At 42.4% G+C, this 18,955-nt stretch overlaps 1 protein-coding gene across 2 annotated transcripts in view; it reads left to right on the top strand.

Annotated features, from left to right (window-relative positions):
- KCNH1 (potassium voltage-gated channel subfamily H member 1) overlaps window positions 1-18,955 on the top strand; it is a 185,953-nt gene that overhangs the window by 158,554 nt on the left and 8,444 nt on the right. The window lies entirely within an intron of this gene.

Here is an 18,955-nt window from a genome sequence, read left to right on the forward strand (position 1 = left end):
ATTTAAGAGATTAAAGCTTATGCCACAACCTATATAGGTAGCCAAAACAAACAAACAAAAAAAGTGAAGTTAACTGTTGTTTTCAAACTCTGGATCAAACCCTGAAGTACTTATTTTTTACTGGGACTTTTCACCAGTTCTTACATGTGCAGCAAGATTGATGTTTTGGCTGTGCTTACTAGTTTTCCAGTTGAACTGAAGGACTTCACACATATCTCCTGTCTTCCTCCTCAATATCATTACACCAGCAGGAACTTGTGAATGCTTTTGTTTTGGAGACTCCTGTGAAGAGGACAGTGGCTTCTGGAGCTCCTGGAGCATAAGAAAACAGCTTTAGTGACCTAAAGACTATAGCTGGAGCTTTTTATTCTAATCTTTAAAATATCTTTTTGGGTAGGGGAAAAAGCCTAAAAAGTTAAACTAGATGTGCTGTAACTGTCCCAGGCAGGAGTTTAAGTATGGTGATTCACGTTAATAACAAACTACCTATAAAAATCTGACCCTTACTTTAGTTGAATTATTTGTGTGGCTTTGTTTGTTTCCTTCTGACTGTTATTTTTGTGTCGATTCTGAGTCAATGGCCTATATATGACGGAGTGCAGGAGACATTTTGATTGCCAGATATTTACAGAATTGATAGAAAGTGGCCAGGAAATGAGACGGTATGGACGAGGTCTGCTTCTTCAGCTCAGGCCAGGATTTGATTTTCTGAGCCTTTTGCTTGTGACATGTACTTCCTGCATGTTATGAAGCAGAATTTGTTATCTGTTAAAGACTTTGAACTTTGTCTGTATTGTGCTTGTTTGGTTTTGTGATACTAATACAAACTGGAAATGTTTTCAACAAAATCACGAGGCTTTAAGGCTATGTCCAGCAATGTGTTAGGGGCCATAGTGATGTCTGCTTGTTGCTTTAAACAGTGCTGCAAGGGTGCTGTCAGCTATAGATAGACACAAAATTTAGGCCTCAGTCAGGCAGTGAAGTGTGGGAAGAGGGAAGGCATACATCTGAGTCCAGATCCTGTCTCAGCTTTGACAAGGTAAAGAAAGCAGAACTGTCACTCACCTGTTCAGGCATTTAGGTTTCCTTTTATAAACATCTGACTTTGAAAGACCTAATTGGAGCAATGGCCTCATCAGAGATGATGAATTTTCCTGTTGCATCTTCTGCTGCTCGTGGTGCTTGATGCCCCCAGCAGCGAGCAAGCTCAGTCCTGCCTCCTGACCCTGGTGCCCAGGTCAGCTTAGTGAGCAGCAAAACCAGCCGAGCTGCTCCCGTCAGCTACAGGGAGTCTGCAGGACCTCAGTCCTGCCTCCCTTCTATGCAAAACTCATCTCAGTGCAGTGTGTGATACATCTGCAAACGTGTTGCCCTGCTTGGTCCTGCAATTGAAGTGAGGACATAGGTCAGTCAATATTCCCTTTGGGTATTTGGTCTGTCAATTGTTGCTGTGTTTGGAGCCATTTTCGTTTGCCAGAAACCTTCTGAGTTTAACTTCTCTGTGTGTGGCTATCTACAAATCCAGCAAAGGGTAGCTGGATCATTCTACTCCTACATCAGCCTATTGACATTATGCAACACTATGCAGCATTTAGGTCCTGCAGGAACTCTGCAGTGGCTGCTGTTACTAAGCTGAAGAGAAAGCTTCTGATCCATTAGTCCTAAGCCTACAAGAGGAAGAGGAACCTTTGTGTGGTGTATTAATCTGAGACTTGGGAAATACTAGTCTGTTTCTCTGCTCTGCAAAAAGATTTCTCTGGTGGCCTTTAATAATTTATTTTCTTCTGTTCTCTGCTTATAAAATAGATATGGCATCATCATGCCAGACTGCGGCTAGGAGAATTAATGGTCTGTGTGTATATAAAGGATAACGTGATCTGTTCAGAGTTTTGAGTGCATCTGCTTGGCAGGTGTCACCACAGTCATCAAAATGTTTTCATGCAGCTCAGGAGGGTAGTTTGTGTCTCCTTAGGTACCCAGGAGAGAAACAGAGCAGCCTTGCCATCGGACTCCCATTTCATTGGTGTTGGGCAAGAGGCTGCAGAGCAGCCGGGTCACATCTGTGATGTGTGATTGGGCAGGGAATTGCTGCATGAAGCTGGCAGGAGAGTAGCTGTGCTGCTGCTCCCTCGCCCTGCCCATCAGGGCTTGTGGGCACAGCTAAAGTTCTGGACAAAGCAGTAACAGGGTAGCACTCAGTCTCTGACAGTGTGAAAACCAGAAACAACTACAAAGGCAACAGCAACAAAAATTTTGGAGAGCCTTGGCAAAGAGTTGTGTGTTTCCCTTTCATTTGCTTTGCTGTGAGTAATTGCCTGTTGTGGCGTTGTCCTTGAACGGGTTTTGAATGTGAAGAAGCCTGTCTGAGAACAAGAACAGCATTTTGTACTGAAGCATGTAAATCCCTTGGAAATTCTCAGGCAATTGAGGGTGACTCACTGCTTTAGCACCAGTGCAGGGGATAGTTTGGCAAGATGCAGTTTCAATAACCAATACAGGCACAAGGGCCAAGTGTTTTCAGAGAGTGGAGGCTTCGCCTAACACGGTGTAGCTGCATGTGGTGCAGAGACGATCCTAACTTCTGCCTGCCCCCAAGGTATGGGCTAACAGTATTCTCACAATTAGCTAAGTCATCTAGTCTGCCTGATGTCTGCTTCTTCAAAGCTTTGATGTGGTAGATGCATCCAGTGTGATGGATTCAAGAAAATAATCATAAAATCATAGAACCCTAGAATTATTTTGGTTGGAAAAGACCTTTAGGATCATTGAATCCAACTGTTAACCTAACACTGTCAAGTTCACCTCTAAACCATGTCCCTAAGAACCTCATCAACATGTCTTTTAAACACCTCCAGCGATGGTGACTCCACCACTTCCCTGGGCAGCCTGTTCCAACGCCCGACAACCCTTTCCATGAAGAAAATTTTCCTAATATCCAAACTAAACCTTCTCTGGCACAACTTGAAGCCATTTCCCCTTGTCCTATCACTTGTTACTTGGGAGAAGAGCTCAACAGCCCCCACGCTACAACCTCCTTTCGGGTAGTTGTTAGGGAGCGAAAAGGTCTCCCCTCGGACTCCTTTTCTCCATATGCAACATGATGTGCCAAACATCTATTAAGACAGAAAAAGTCTGCCTTCCCTGTCAGGAATCCTTTTCTCTTCAGTTAAGCAAAGATGAGGTTTGCATGCTGATTAGTTACAATATCCCCCGTGACGTAACTTTACTTAGCTGACAGGGAGTCATTGCAGCATCCTATGCCTCTGCTCAATCTGGGTCTGCACATTACAGCTGTTCATGACCAGCTCTACACCCCTTAAGAGCAAACCTGGGGCTCTTCCAAAGGAGAAGTGCTAATAACAAAGTTAAAAGGGTCTTCTTTTAACCACCACTGCACCTGAACAAAGTTGGAAGGTTGGATGCAGGTGATAAAAGTGTATTTAAAAAAAAAAAAAAAAACAAAAAACAAAGAAAGAAAAATCAGATGATGCTGTTGTAGCTCATATTTTTAGCAAACTTATTTCCAGACAGCATGTGCTGAGGGCAGCTGGCTTGCAGAACAGGTGATGATATATAGCCATATTTAAGATAAATGCTGAAAAATTGCATCACTTGCTAAAGTAACAGCTTTTCAACTTATAGCATTCTAAGGATGATGATTTTGAAGAGCAGCAGCTTGAATTTTAGCTGTTTTAACCCAACCTAATGTTCTAGAAATAATCCTCTTTATTAATAAACCAGATGCTTTATTTCCTAAGAAGTCATGTATGAAATGGCAAATGCTAAGTAAAAGGAATACAGAAGACAAAATCTGTTTAAAATGTTGGATCTGGCAAACCTCCCTGTTAGAGAAATGTCTAACAGCGGCTGGACTAGGCTTTTTCTAACTGGGTAAGAAAGATGGTTTGAAGGGTAAAAGTGAATTTGGAAACGCAATTGGAAAGAATCCTGGGCACTACTTCTTCAAAGGGTATTTTAATTTAGTCTGACACCACAAGTGAAACCTACTTCATACCTTGGAGCTGCTGGGGAAGTTATTGTATCTGTCTACACAGGAATGCCTGTTAGCCGCAGAGCTCATGTTCTGCCATCAAGCTCTGCACATCTGCCTGCAGACCTCCCACCGGCCTGCACATCCCGCCTGGCCAGGCAGCAGGTGCTGGTGACACAACTCCCACTCCTCCCCATGCCCATGTCCAGCCTGCACACAGGACATTTCTCACAAATCTTCCCAAGGGCCTTCTGAGAGTTGAGATGTCAAATATATATGATTTTTTTATTATTATTTTCAGAAAGCTCCCTTAAAAAGCTTAGCATCTGGCACTGTGCTAGAGATAAATGGGTGAAACTGGTCATATTCAGCACTTCCCACTGCCTGTCTATGGGAGAAGAGCCTCATGGGTCCAGCCAGCTTTGTGTGATGGAAAAAGATTTTTGTCCGCTGCTTGCTCTGCTGCTGAGTTTTGGGGAGTGGAGAGGGCAGTTTCTGAGCATTTTCATTCTTCACCTCTTTTGGTGCAAGAGCTGGCTTTGAGAAAGCAAAGGCAGGCAGTGTGTTTGCTGTTCTCACTCACTTTTTTCAGTCAGTGAGAGCACTGGAGGGGGCTGCGTTTCCCCTATGCAGCAGACTGGGTTGCCTTGCCTGCCCTGTGTGCCACCATGCCACCCTCTGCTTGCAGGGCTGGTGGTCCTGAGGGCTCTGCTCTGAGCATGGGGACAGCTGCCCAGGTGAGGTGCACATTGGGGCAGCTCATTTACCCAGCGCTGAGATCAAGAGATCATCAAGAGATGCTCCACTACTTGCATCCTGCTGGTGGACTCTTCTGACAGCTGGCATCAGATTCAACTTACAAGTGAGAAGGTTTCAGAGTTCAGGGGGATTAAATAATCTCTGCCAGCAATACCATGCACTCCTTGATGGCATTTTCCAGAGCCTTCTGTCACCAAATAACAAAAGCTGGATCTGGGCAGTTTCCTGGTGCTTCCATCTACTTCAGCCAAACAAGCATTTTGGGCTGGATGCCCCTGTAGCACAATGCGAATAATGGAAATTACAGCGAGTTACTAAGCAGCAATGCCTCTGAGCCAAATGGTTTTCATCTGAATATGAAGCAAATTTGCCAGCATGCTGGTATAACAAGTGCACAATCTCTTTGCTCCTTCTGTGCCTTTGTAGTCAAACATTTGCTAGAAAGTCCAGCATTAGATAAAAGTTGGGAAGGGAGGGGCACGAGTTACAACTTTAAAAAACAAGTTTGTCTAGCCTTTACTTAGTATATAATAGTAGCCCAAAATGTTAGAAAATTAATAAATTAGCAGAATGCAAACCTGCTTTATGCTGACTAGCCCAGGTATGTGCACATGCCATAGGCTTGCTGCAGCAGGGGCAGCGTGGAGTCCCCATGCCAGGAGCTGTAGGAGTTGTGTTGTTTCATCTTGAGAGAAGATGTTTGCTGTCGTGGCCTTCTGAAAAACCGGCTTGAAATCTGAAAGCACTGTAGCTTCTTTTTATTAATCCAGAGCCAAAACCTCTGCAGCAAGGCCCCTGTGCCATCAGTAGCACAGAGCCAGATAAACTCCTTTTAAGGACTTAATTTTGCAGCCTGATATAAACCTGTACTGTGGGCAGATTGGTGATAAAGATGCATATTAGGAGAGTTCAGGGGCATTTGAGAGGACAGCGGGAGTGTGGGAGCAGATGCATCCTTGACGAGCCTCTAAGTCCTCTAAAATCTGTCAGTCTTTCCCAGCCCCCGGATAGCCTGTGATTACAAAGACATGAGGATGGGCCAGGTCCACCAGCTCTTGAGCTGTGATTTCAGGATGACTGCTCTTCAAGAAGTGGGTGCAGAGAAGTTAGGTAGAAAATCCTAATTGACGAGAGAGTGACCATGAGAAACAGTGTTATTATGCAGTAAGGGAGATGGTCCTCAAAGCAGTTCATTTGATAGGATGTCATTATGTGAAAAATAGCACTTTTCCTTTTTGTGGAAGGCTGGCACTATTGCCAAAATCCAGCTTTTGGTCGCTGGTGCTGGTTGTACAATGATGACTGCTTTGTGTTTTTGAGGATCATAACCTCTTAGCTGAAAGCACTGTCAGGAAGAAGTTCTTCAAGGTTGTTATATGTTCAAATACTTTCATTTTCTCTGAGCTGTCTGTTAAATTCTTGAGCTGTGTCATTGTCAGAGATATGCACACCCAGAAATAACAGGTTGATTTAACTATTGCTTACTCGGAGTGGTAACCTAGACCCTATCTGCTGTTGTCTTTGCTTGAGTTTAGATACAAGTCTAACATTATTTTGGATAATACTGTCTTTTTTTGGTGTCTAATTAGAATTTTCCATTAAGTTACTCATACTCTCTTGAAGGAGTTCTGGTATTATTTCTTTATGTGCTTAACTGCTGAAGTGCCCACTGCACTCTTCAGTTGCTAAGGAAATAGTTTCCATTTCTTCATAGATATTTCTCATGTCTCAGCTTATGCCTGTGGTGTAAGATCATCCATCTTCTCACCTAAACATATTTAACTGAGTTTTGAGACTAGTAATTCTTGCAGACTAGACATCTTACAAAGACATAAGAAAGAGGAGAAAAGAGAACTCTCACTGAAACGGGAAGAGAGTGATTTTTCATTTTCTTTGCCTAATTCTGAACAGTGAAACAAATTCATACACTGTAGTTGAGTACAATCATTGTCATAACAGAAAAATTTTACAGCATCTATTGAAGTGTCCACTCTTAGGTTACACTTTGCACTGGGAACTGTTCCCAACTTGATCTCAAGTGTGCAAGGCCCTGGTTGTGCACCCCAAGGTGTATAAGGTGCATGGCAAACCTTTCTTTCCTCTCCCCATGCACAACAGCACAATGTGATGGTGACAGAGCAGAATGTCACAACACCTGCTGATGGTCCATGGCAGCATGAAGCCCACTGGGCTTCCAGTAGCTTCCCAGCCTCTCCATGTCTGCATTTCTTCCAGCTTTCAGAAAAGTAAGAGTAGAGCATGCTGGTCACAGCCTTTACTTCTGGTCGAGATTATGGTGTTTTATATTTCTACACTTGGCATAAGAATCTGTTTCTGTGAAATATGAGACTAGAAAATGGGTAACATAAAGCATAGTATGATAACCTCCTTGAAAATGCCTTTCTCTTGTTTTAAAAATAAGAAAATTACACTATGTAAATATAAAGCCATAAATGCACATGGAGAAATAAAGAGACTGTGATGCAGTATAAAGGGGAGTTAAACTGAGACTACAAGGCTTTGCTGCAGTCCTAACCCAAGGTATGGCCTCTGCTGGATGCTGGTACAACTCTGAAAGTCAAAATAAGCCATGTTTCAGTCAGCCTTAGAGGTTAAGAATTACCATCCCAGTGTTACCATTGGAAGAGAGGCAGCTTGCTCAAGGGCAAGCTCTGTGTCACATCTCTCTCTTTCCTCGTGTCAGAACAGTGAATCAAGGAGAAAACTGTTTTACAGTGCCCCTTTGAAAGAAGCAAGGAGATGTCACCCCAGGTATTTACATTTAGCTCAATGTGACGTTAGAACATGGAAGAGGTAGAGATGGCAAGGCATGATAGTTAAACGATCAATATTTTATTGATTACTTAAAAGCGCGTAACCACGTTGATGTACAGTCTGTGTTCTGCCTCACTTAAGCTACAGCTGAACTCTTCAAACCTGCCTTTCAACTGAAAATTAAACGTTTTGCATTGCCTCAGTAAAGTGGAAAAACAGGGGAAGAGGAGAACGCTGAAATGAAAAGCTGCCTGTAAGATGAAATGAAATGTTTTTGTTTGGGGAAATGAACGGTTAAGAGTTGCAAAGCAGGAAGATGTGGCTATTAGATAAAACTGGGTTATTAGATAAAAATGGGATACCGTTCAGGATCAAGAAGTTCATTTTTGTCATTGATTTGAGAAAATGAAGAGAATGAAAGGTGAAACTGTTGAGATTCGCCTAACCAGAACTCTGACCAGCCAAGACTTTCTGTTTTGGACCAAAGGTAAGGGCATTTGCCAGAGCTGAAGCCAGAACGTGGAGATCCCCACCTCCTGGTGAGAGGGCCTGTGTCTCCAGGCTAGAGCACCATATCTGTCACCTGCCTGAGGGGATCCAGGGGACCTCAGTTCCAATCCCTGCTTTTAAAAGCAGAAGGACTTCCTTCAGCCCTTCCTGTTGGACTCATTTCACATGTTTGGAAGGAGATTTGGTGTAGGAGACTGGCTCTGCAGCCTTGAAAACAGCTTGCTATGTTGCATATCTGAAGTGAAACAGAAGGGTAGACTGAGAGCAACTCTCCCCAGAGTAACCTCAGCCATTCTGGCCTCTGTCTTGCTTGCAGCAAGCAGGCATCTCTTCCCACAGTTGCCTTGTCACTTTGCAAAGCTCCGGGGAGGGAGGAAAGGGGAGAGAGAGCTTCCCTCACTGTGTCTCTGTGCACCTCAGAGTTTGATTTTCTGTGCCAGCTGGGCTGCCCTGCCCCATAATGTAGTGACTGGAGCATGCTCCTTAAAAGGGGTGTTCAGATCCTTTTGACAGAGTGGAAAAGGGAATTTGCTTTCTGCTGTCTATGAGTGCTCACAACTACTCAGGAAAAGGGAGACGACATCACAACCATGTAGTCCAAGAGTCAGATGCAAGCACATTTTTTCTAAGCGAAACCTTTTAGCAAAAGTAATTGCAAGTGTAGTCGGAATTTATGAACACTGAAATGGCATTAGGGTATGAGTAAACCTTTGCGAATACCTATCTGCCCATATCTATGTGCAAGAGGGAGAGGTGTGATACAAATGAAGGTTGGGGCAAAGGCAGCTTTTAGGTTCACATTTGGTGGTGCCAGGGATTCCCGAGTTCGCAGTTCCTACTGCTCCTGATGTCGCCATGCAGCAGTTTTCAATATTCAGATTTAAATTTGTCATTTTTGCATGACATACACATGATCATAAGTATTTTTAAAATTAGTTCATCAATCTACTTGTGTGGAAACAATACACTTGTGCTTAATGATCCTGATTTTCCTCTACAGCAGCTGTTATTTTCAGGGGAGTTTCAGAAATGTTTAAGTCAAGTGTGTTTCAAATCATGACTCTTTTGACAAATTGTATTCAGGATCTCTTATCTGAAACTTGCAAAGGTGAACCTTTACCAGTCATAGCAGAAAGGGACATCATGCACAAGTAACATTTCAAACTGCACAAGAATGTTTGTGTGGCTGACATCAGTCATTGCAATATGTGCTGAGCCTCTGATGTCTTCCCATGAAACAGGCCATTGTACCTCATTGAATAATGGCATGTTGCTCTGTGTGTGTATGTGTATAAGCAGAAAGACTAATACAACCTTAAGCATTGCTGCTATGTAAATAATAAATAAAAGTAGTGGCTTGGGTCATATATGGAGGATTGAGGAATTGCTGGAAAACCCTTGGAGATGTGTGAATGAAATACACTGATAGGATAGAAAGCGTCTGCCTCTGTCAGTACTGCAGTCTGTATTTGCCACGGAACCTGTGTCTGCTTTTACAGAATAAAAATACCTGTAAAAAAATCAGGAAGTACAGCTCTAGAGGATTCTCAGTGGAGTTAGTTGGAAAGATCTGTCAGTTCTTGGCTATTTTAATTCGCTCACGTGTGCATTTAGCAGATGGGAGACAGCTATCAGTTTTGACACTTGACAAGGAAGACAGGGCCATCACTTATCACCAGCTGGAACTGGACTGCAGCAAACTGGCAGAGACCTATTCCCAGCACCTGCTAGCTAAGAGGAGCTCCTTGTAATGAGATCTGAGACGACTCACTACTGTCGACTGTTTCTTCCCTTCAAGGTTTTAAACTCGTGGCTGTTAGTTAGGGCTGAAGAGATCTGACAGCTGCTTTGGGAAATAGCAAGCAATGTACTTTTTATTGCTGATTCTCATGCAGTTAATAACAGTTTGCTTCCTTCTTGTGTAATGTTACCCAAGCAGTGCTCTTGGACAGGGAAAAGACAGACCAGCTGAGTGGCACTGGGCATTTGAGTGTGCATGGCTGAGCGGCCATACTGTCTGGTGGAAGATTTATTCTCTTTTTATGCAAAGTTGCAGGTTAGTTTGTTTTTCTTCAATATTATAGCCGAACTTTAAGCCTGTTAACTCAGAGAGAGACACGTAAGGAAGAGTTCATGCCATCTTAGGTAATTTATACAAGGAACTTTAGCTGAGCTTAATGTAATTCTCCGCTTATAATTTCAAGAGCTGCACAAGCCTTGTACATCAGGGACACTGAGCATTGTCTTTGTGTGGATGGGTTTGTGAGTGGGCATTCAAAGGGAGCTGAATGACTCCTCAGCTCTTGGGACTGATGGTGCCTGATTGATTTGAATACGTTTGAAAATACATTTGGTACCTTCTTGGAAAGTAAAATACCTGTCAGTCACTATAAGCCTAATGACAGAAAGCAGATAAATGAAAGCAGGAAAAAAAAAAAGTGCATGAAAGAAAGACATTTGCCAAGAGGAAATTATCTTAACGCAAGCTAGTGTCTAAAAGGTTATCACTGACAACAAAATATACTATTTAACTATTATCTCAACACATCGTTGCTTTCTTGAGCTCTACAACCTCTGCATCCATTTCAGATCTCAAGGGAAATTGTCTCTGAGTTAGCAGGAGGGAGGAAATCCCAAATCCTTGACTCACACACATTGCCCAATTTCTTTCAGGAAACACTTGGTAAATGGCAGCAAGGCACAGGGAGCTTGGGGAAGCAGGCTCTGAATCTTGAGAAGGCACATTGTACAGATTATATGACATTTTGTACAGTTGTAATTTAGGTGACAGAGAGCTAAGTTCCTGCTGTGCCTTGGGCTCTCCTTAAAGCAATTTTTGAAACAGTGTTGTCTACCCAAGAATGAGGGTATTACGTTGATGTGGAGTAAAATATAAGTCTGCATGAGCTGTTTGTGTGTCTGATGTGTGTACAGAGATGCAAAAACAACCCATGTGCTAAAAAGGAAAAAACAAACAAACAAACATGAAAATAGTATTTTATAGGTGCTGCTGCTAGAAGATGCTGACACTTGGCAGGCAGAAAGCAGAAACATTTGTTTCTCCTCATTTACCACAAACAAGAAGTTCCTACAGAGCATTTCACATTTTGATGGACACAGCAGTTCTCAGGTGGTAAGACATTTCCACACTCAGATCTGGCATCATTTCCTCAAAGCCCTTACCTACATGTTAAGTATTCATTTGTAATAGCTCCTTTTCCTCTCAAAAATAATGAAGTTCCAGTAGATCTTTAGTAATATATATTTTTGTGGGTTTTGATATTATTCTTTTATTCTTCATATATGCTAGTGAAGATAAATGAGCTATAATGTGCTACTATAGTTGTGGATGTCTGACCAGCATCAATGGTGTGGTTTATAGTTTAGTGTGGTTGTGTAAGTTTACTAATGACTGTGTTTTAGAGCCTATTTTGGGGAAGGGCATCTCTTCATGCCTCAAAATTTGCTAGTGAGCCTGTTGTAGATCGGGCAAGCTTGGTATATTAGTTCCACTAATTGCTCTGGACATATAATTTTGTCTTATTTTCCTTAGCATTTTTGTAAAATCTTTTTTGTTTTCTCTCAACAGTAGCATAGCCTGTAAACATGAATTAGGGTGAGGAGTTTGGCACAAAAGAACAGAGTCTTGAATTGTGCAGAACTAAATAAATAATAGTGACATGATTAAACACTGATATTCAAGTCAGTATTTCTGGAATTTGTGATTAGGCTACAAAATATGCTGTCACATAGAAGAGTTTCAGTACTCTTGAAGCCAGTGCTGCTCATGACAGTAACAGTTAGCACTGATGTTATTCTGTACAGACTAAAAACCTTGTTACTTCTATTCATCTGGATAACATGGATGCTCATTAGATTATGAAATCCTGTTTGTTCTAAACACTTATGAGCCAGTAGTGCACAGACGTCTTGAAAGTAAGCAGGTTCTGCTCTGTCTGAAGGGCAGGGTTGATTCCCTACAGGACAAGGACTTCTGTGCTCGTCCGCACGTTGGCTCTCGAGCTGTGTGTGTCCTGGGTATACCTGAGGGTTCCTGATACCAGCACCCCTGCCAGGACCTTCCAAATCTTATTTTGCTTTTAGTTCTTGGACTACTGCTCAAAACTAGAAAGGTTTGGGAGAGCCCTGGAGGGATGTGACATTAACTGGGGAGAAAACTGTTCCTCTTCAGAAGCAGAAACCAAACTTTGTGGTTGTAGCCAGTATATCTGGAGAGAACTTACGCCTGCAGCATTATTGCAGATCTGTGATTTTTTTTTGTGTGACCCTAAATCCTATGCACAAATCATTTGGAGAAACCAAGGATCAAAGCCAAACAACATGGGACTATAAACTGGGTAATTTGCACCAGCCTTTTAACAGGTATGTGGACTTTGAGGATTGTGCCTTGAAACTTGAAATGCATGGCCTATGTAATTATATACCTTCTCAAACGTCCACACCTTGACATCCCACAAGTGCAACTGAGACTAGCATTTGACCCAGGAATTATCTATATTAATAGATAATGGAAGTGAAACCCATTGGAGATTTTGGTGGGAAGCTTCACAATTCTGCACTGTTGATCCTATATTTTGTGAGAAGTTAGGACCAATAATTCCCTCCTTTCTGACAAGCCACGCCACATAATTGCAAAACATGTAGTCTCCTTTCTCCATTTTCCCCTGACACCTGCTAATACGCTCCTATAGGGCTTCTTCACCATTATAGACTATGTTGATCACATGCAGCTTTAGTTTCTTTAACGTCAATCTCAAAAGCATTTTGATTGTCAAGCCTTTTTTTTTTTCTCTTGCTTTCTTCTTTAAAGAAAAAAAAAAGAAAGATTGGATCCAACTTTCATCGGACTAACATCAGCCTGAAGATATTTTCATTATTTCTTGGCAGATGCTAGATGGACTGTGTACTAATAAATGCCTTTTTTTATTCTTTTCCTCACACTTAGGTCCATTTTCTGTGAGCACCATATGAAGTAATTTTAAGCTTTTAATTGTTTATGATATCTGGCGCTTCCAGACTTTCTGAATGTTTCTGTATCCGTGAAACAGAATTATTAAGCATCAGAGAAAAATGCTGCCATGCTCCTTGCTGTTAACACCGAGGAAGACCTGTCAAATCTTGCAGTATTTGTGCATGCTATAGAGGTGGAAAGAAGGCAAGCTTGGGAGCTAATAATAGCAGCAGTTTTGTCGCTAAGAGCCTTAAAATAGTAATGCCATGATGACAGTCTGATTCAAAACACGATGAAATCCTTATTTCTATCTATTTCTGTGGCTCTTGGATCAGTTCTTACAAATCAAAGTTGAAAATAAATTTCTATGGTTTTGCATAAGACCAAAAGATCCTTTCCACTTCACATGGGGGCAGGTCTTTTTTAGCATTTGGCACGAGAAGGTTTTCGACGTATTCACATTTTAAAAGAAGCATCCCCATCTTTAAGACTGTCTCACACAGTGTTGGCACAGTGGTTGCATTTACAACCAGAAAACAAGAAGACCAGAAGACAGTTGCTAATACATTACTTCTGCCTCACCCTTCTGTTGGTTGCTTTCCTGGGAGGTGCAAAGTGTTAAAGAACATGCCTGGCTAAGGTTCATCAGGCAGCATTGTTCTAGTGTGTTTTGAGGGCTACCAACAGTTCAGAGATGGTGAAACCCCTCAGTGGGCTGTTCATTACAAGGGTAGCTAGGGACAGTGGACTTCTTAATTCCCCATGGGCACCAAGTGGTCGTCCATTTGTACCAAAGCAGCACTCCATTTTTAGTTGTTTCATCTGAACCCAAGCAAGTTCCAAAGTGATGTCAAATCTACTTAATACTACACACTAACAGTTCATTGGCCCTTCATCTCCCTGTACATAAGTGAAGGGTGCAATGAGAGTAAACCTTTGTCTGAAATAGGTGAACAGCCTGCTCAGATATTTAAGGCTCAGACCTTCGAGCCTTTATTATATTTTCTTCTGATGTTTTTCCTTCTGGCACTTCTTCTATGACCTGCCTCGGGAGTGTTTCCTCAGTAGTGAGTGAGGCAGCAGTTCCAGATTTAGGATTGCCTAGGGATGGCTTAGGGAGGCAATAAGAACAAAACTTTCCTACGTGGCAGTTATTACAAATATGTTTGCAGCTTCCAACTATTTTTAACTGCTGAGCAGGATACCAGTTTTGTCTGTTTGCTTGCCCTCAATGGCTTTCTCTACCAAGTACTTGCCTGGTCTATTGAATCCATGCAGACTTTTTGTATTCACAATATCCTTTATTAATATCTTCTATGTGTCTAATACCTTCAGTTGAAGAACCCTGAACTTGTCTTTGGTTTATATGTGAATCCTCCTGCTGTCATTTGATGCTGTAGTTTTTGTATTGTATAAGACGCCGTATAATTAATCCCTGTCTACCCCATTAAAGCCATGTCATATTCTTCACGCATCCACCCCCCATTTTTGTGTAAAGGAAGTAGGCGCTTGAATTACTGCATCTATATTTGCATCTGGTCAGATGAGATGGCGCTGTTGTTGAGCACATTAGCCCTTTTTTATATTGTTGCAAGGCAGTCTTCATTTTTAATGGACAGTTTAGCATAGGTTCTCTGAAATGTCTTCATGGAACAACGTGAGTATGCCTGTGCCAATTTCGCTCGTGATACTGCTCAGGAAAACCAATGCAGAACGAGGTTAGATAGTTCTAGAGAAACATCAGCTCAGTGCAAGTAGTGAGATGGGAAGAGCAGTGAGCAGCAGTGAGCTGCCAGAGGGAAACAGCTGGAAGACTCATTGTAGGATTAGTTAATTTACTTGACTTTTTAAAAGGAACCTTGTATTTAGGTAAATGAACAACATATTCTAGATCTGATGGTGGAAGGTAGAAAATCTTTCAAACATCTCCAAAGAGTTCTAATCAGGAAGCTTAGAGCTAAATTGAGTCAAAATTCTAAAGGTGTGAACTTTGCCTGTTTCATTTCAGTAAAACATTATTGTCTAAACCCTTCGTAGTAGTAACTGACTAGCTGTAATGCTTCTGTAGAGATTTTTAAATGTAAGTCTCTAGAATCGGTTTCTAAAAGTGAATTTTTAAGTGTCTGGGGGAGCAAGGAACAGAAATGTCACTAATGTCAGACAAACTCAGTCTTGAAGAGAACATTTCAAGAATCTTTTATCAAGATGTGATGATGGATTCTTTATCACCATCAAACTGGATGTTTTTCTAAAAGGTGCAGTCCAGTTGCAAGAAGATTCTCTTCAGGGAATGCTCCTTCAGAGCCATCCGATGGCCTGCCTTACACTGGGAGTCACATTGCAGTCTGATCTTCTGGCCTGATCATAAAGAAATCATGGAAGTCATATTAATGAAAAATGTCCATGTTGCATTATTTAAATGGTGCTTTGGTTTCAGTGCTCAGCACTGGAAATTCCAAGTAGCAGTTGCTGGGCATTCCGCATTTGACAAACAAAGAGAAATCTTGACCTGAAAGGCATTGATTCTACAAATACAGCTTGAGAACTCTTTGAAGATTAAAAACAGGCAGAGTCTTTCCCCAAAACTTACCAGACACTGTGTCACCTTCACAACTCGTTAATAGAGAGGAAGGGAAATGTGCTGGGTGTAACCCCGTCTTTCTTCCTTGGGCACAGCTCGTGCACAGGCAGGAGTGTGGCCACAGGCTGTGTGCTGCCACAGGGCAGTGGGACACAGGGGTGCAGGAGTGCACCCCAACTTGGCAGCACATTTCTCCACTTCTCTGAGTGAACTGTCCAAAAATAAAGTTGTCATTGAATCATCATAGCTGCATGCCTCAGTTAAATGCTTAAATATAATTGCAGTAATCTGTGCTTAACACAGCTATTTTTCAAGTTTTTGGCAAATCTACATGGATACCCCCACAGTGCTCACATTTCTGGTAGCTTGGGGGGTTTTCCTGTGGAGCTACAAGATTCAGCATCTTTTTAGTAAAAATAAAATTATGAGACAAGGCTTGAGAGTGGATGTGTGAAGTATGCACTTTTAGCACTGGTGTTTAAATCTCTTTTTATTTCATCTCAGTTCAGGTTCTTTGTCCGTGTTGTTGTATCCACATACTGTTAAAATGCTCTCGCTAGATTTTTTTTTCTGTGTGCTTAGGTTTTGAAACAAATGATGTTAGGGAAAGCTACCTAGCCTGTAAAGTAGAGGACCTCTGTGTCTGTGTGGCGTATAACACACAGGCTAGGAGATTTTCAGGGTAAAAAGCGCTATCCCTTCCTGGACAAAAATGAATGATTGGAGAGCTGGATAAAAAGGAACTGATCTAAAAACCATCTTAGGGTCTTTGCTCTAATATTTTGGGTTTTAACTTTGATTAACATCCATACTTATAGCCCTATCAAATTCCACATGAAAATTGCTGTGTAGGTGCAGACTTATCTTCCTTATGACAAATAAAACCTATTTTCTTTCCCTCTTTGCTCTTACTGCTTGTGGGAGCAGGTATACATACATCAGCATAACAAACACATTTTCTGGATACCTTGGATGCTGCTGAAGCTGTTTAACCATTTAAATAGCTTTTTCCTCAACAATTGTAAGAAAACAGTCCATTTAAAACAGTTATTTGTATTTCATTTATAAGGACTTGCATTTATTCTTAAAAAAGACAGCAACAAAAAGAATTGCAAAATGCATATATGTAAACTCTTTTCAATTACTGTCAAGCTTTGCATAGTTATAACACTTTTGCTTAATACATAAATATGGAGCTGTCTTGAGAAAATATGGCATTTTGCACGCTTGCCAAAAGGAGACCAGTGACAGCTTTGCCTGGGCTTCTCAAAGACAAGTCGCTCTCTGACAGGTATTTATCCAGTGTCTTAGGAGTTAGTTAAAAGCAGCCAACCCAACAGTCAGAGGCTATGTCCTCTGGCAAATGTGCATAGGTTTAATTTGCACCGCATGAGTGCAGCTTGTCACATAAATGTATATGTATAAAAGATGTTGAACAGAACAGAAGACCTGAGGATTGCACTTCTGCATTCACGCAGGTGATTGCTCCTGTGGTGTAGCTGGTTGTAGCTGGGGTAAGGCCTCGTGTGGAAAATGAAAATTAGAGGTCTCGTTAGCGTGGTACCAGTTATCCGTGGCAAAGGCAGTATTTATGTACTTGCTGTCTCTGCATATGTTCCTGTTTCTGTTGCAGCCTGATCTCCTGAAGCCAAAGGAGTGAAGGTATATTCAGGGCTCCAAGGCTGACAGCCAGGCAGTGAGAAAGCTGGTGGCAGCTCCTCCAGCTGCTGTCAGGCTTAGCATCAACAGAGCTCCTCTGGACAGCACAACAGAACACAGTGCTGGCTGTGGGGAGATGAGCGTTACTGTCAGCATGTCTCTCAGTGCTCACCTTTTTGTGTTTGCTGGTAAATCTGCTTCTCTTGTACTCCAGCACAGAGATCATGCTACCATCTGCATGAGATGCAATGACTAGTACAAGTATGGGCTGGGATAGGCTGTTAATAATTTATTGCTTAAGAGTTGCTCAATTGCCCTCTCATTTGTATGGTGCTGTAATCAAGGGCAACTTCTGTCAAATAGCTTACCCCTTGATGTTACAAAAGCCATCCATTAAATAGTGAGGGGTACTCCAGTGCCTGCCAGACAAGGTGCTGAGCGGGCTGCGTGGAGCTGGGGTTGGACTAGACAAGGGCTCTATGAAACAGCCTGGCCTCTCACTCTTTCCAGCACCCAGATGCTTTCCCTGGTGACCCCTGTGAGGGTGACCATTGCAGCACCCAGTCATACGTCCCTTCTCAGCACTCCAGGAAAACACACAGCCTGTATCCACAGGTCAGGCTAAGGCAGCTCACGTACAAAGACATGCTCATTTAAACAGACCTTATTGCGGCCTTTCAGTACTTAAAAGGGTCTATAAGGATGGGGACAGACTTCTTAGCAGGGCCTGTTAGGACAGGACAAGGGGTAATGGTTTTAAACTAAAAGAGGCAAGATTCAGACTAGACATGAGGAAGAAATGGTTTACACTGAGGGTGGTAAAACACTGGCCCAGGTTGCCCAAAGAGGTGGTAGATGCCCCATTCCTGGCAACATTCCAGGCCAGGCTGGACAGGTCTCTGAGCAACCTGATCTGGTTGAAGATGTCCCTGCTCATTGCAGGGCGTTGGACCATATGGCTTTTGAAGGTCCCTTCCAACCCAAACTATTCTATGATTCTCTCTGCAAAGTGACGTGAGCCCTGTTAACTGCGTGGCCGTCTGGCACAGGGCCATACGGGACCTGGGTGTCCACACCAGTACCAAATGTGTGAACTGCAGGAGAAGGAGGGCTTGGGGACACAGAAGTTTGCAGAGGCAAACTGACCTGGCTTCTAGTTGCCTCGATTTGCTGGGGTTTTGTGCCACCGGCGCCAGGCCTAGCCCGCGGCTGCAGTGACCCCCCGAGACCCAGCCTGGCATTGCCTTCATGCTGGGCTGACACTCCTCCTTCAATTAAAGCGGGGAGCTGCCAGTGTGTGGGAGGCCATTAGCCTGGAGCATTGTGTTGATTCTCCCTTCCCAGTGAGTAAGTGCTATTCTTTCACTTCTAAGGATTACGTTGCTTTATCTGCTTTCTACTGAGCTCACTGCAGACTGAGTTTCCTGGGGGAAAAAAAAATGCTGTCAAGTACCCTGTTTTCTTATTCTTGTTTCACATTTAGTTTCCTAATTGTAGCTTGGAAATAAAATATCCTTCCTGCTAATTTTATTCTTTTGTATTCAGGAAACACTGCCAAGTCTGACAACTTCTTCCTTCCAAAGACCCAGCGTTAAGATTTTTTTTCCCTGCTTTACAATGACAAAAGTGTCAAGAAGCATTGGAGTCAGGAGAAATATGCATTTTGTGTGTACCAGTGAGGCAGTGCTTATTATGTTTAGTTTAATTT

This window comes from Patagioenas fasciata, chromosome 3, assembly GCF_037038585.1.
Source record: "Patagioenas fasciata isolate bPatFas1 chromosome 3, bPatFas1.hap1, whole genome shotgun sequence".
Classification (NCBI taxonomy): domain Eukaryota; kingdom Metazoa; phylum Chordata; class Aves; order Columbiformes; family Columbidae; genus Patagioenas; species Patagioenas fasciata.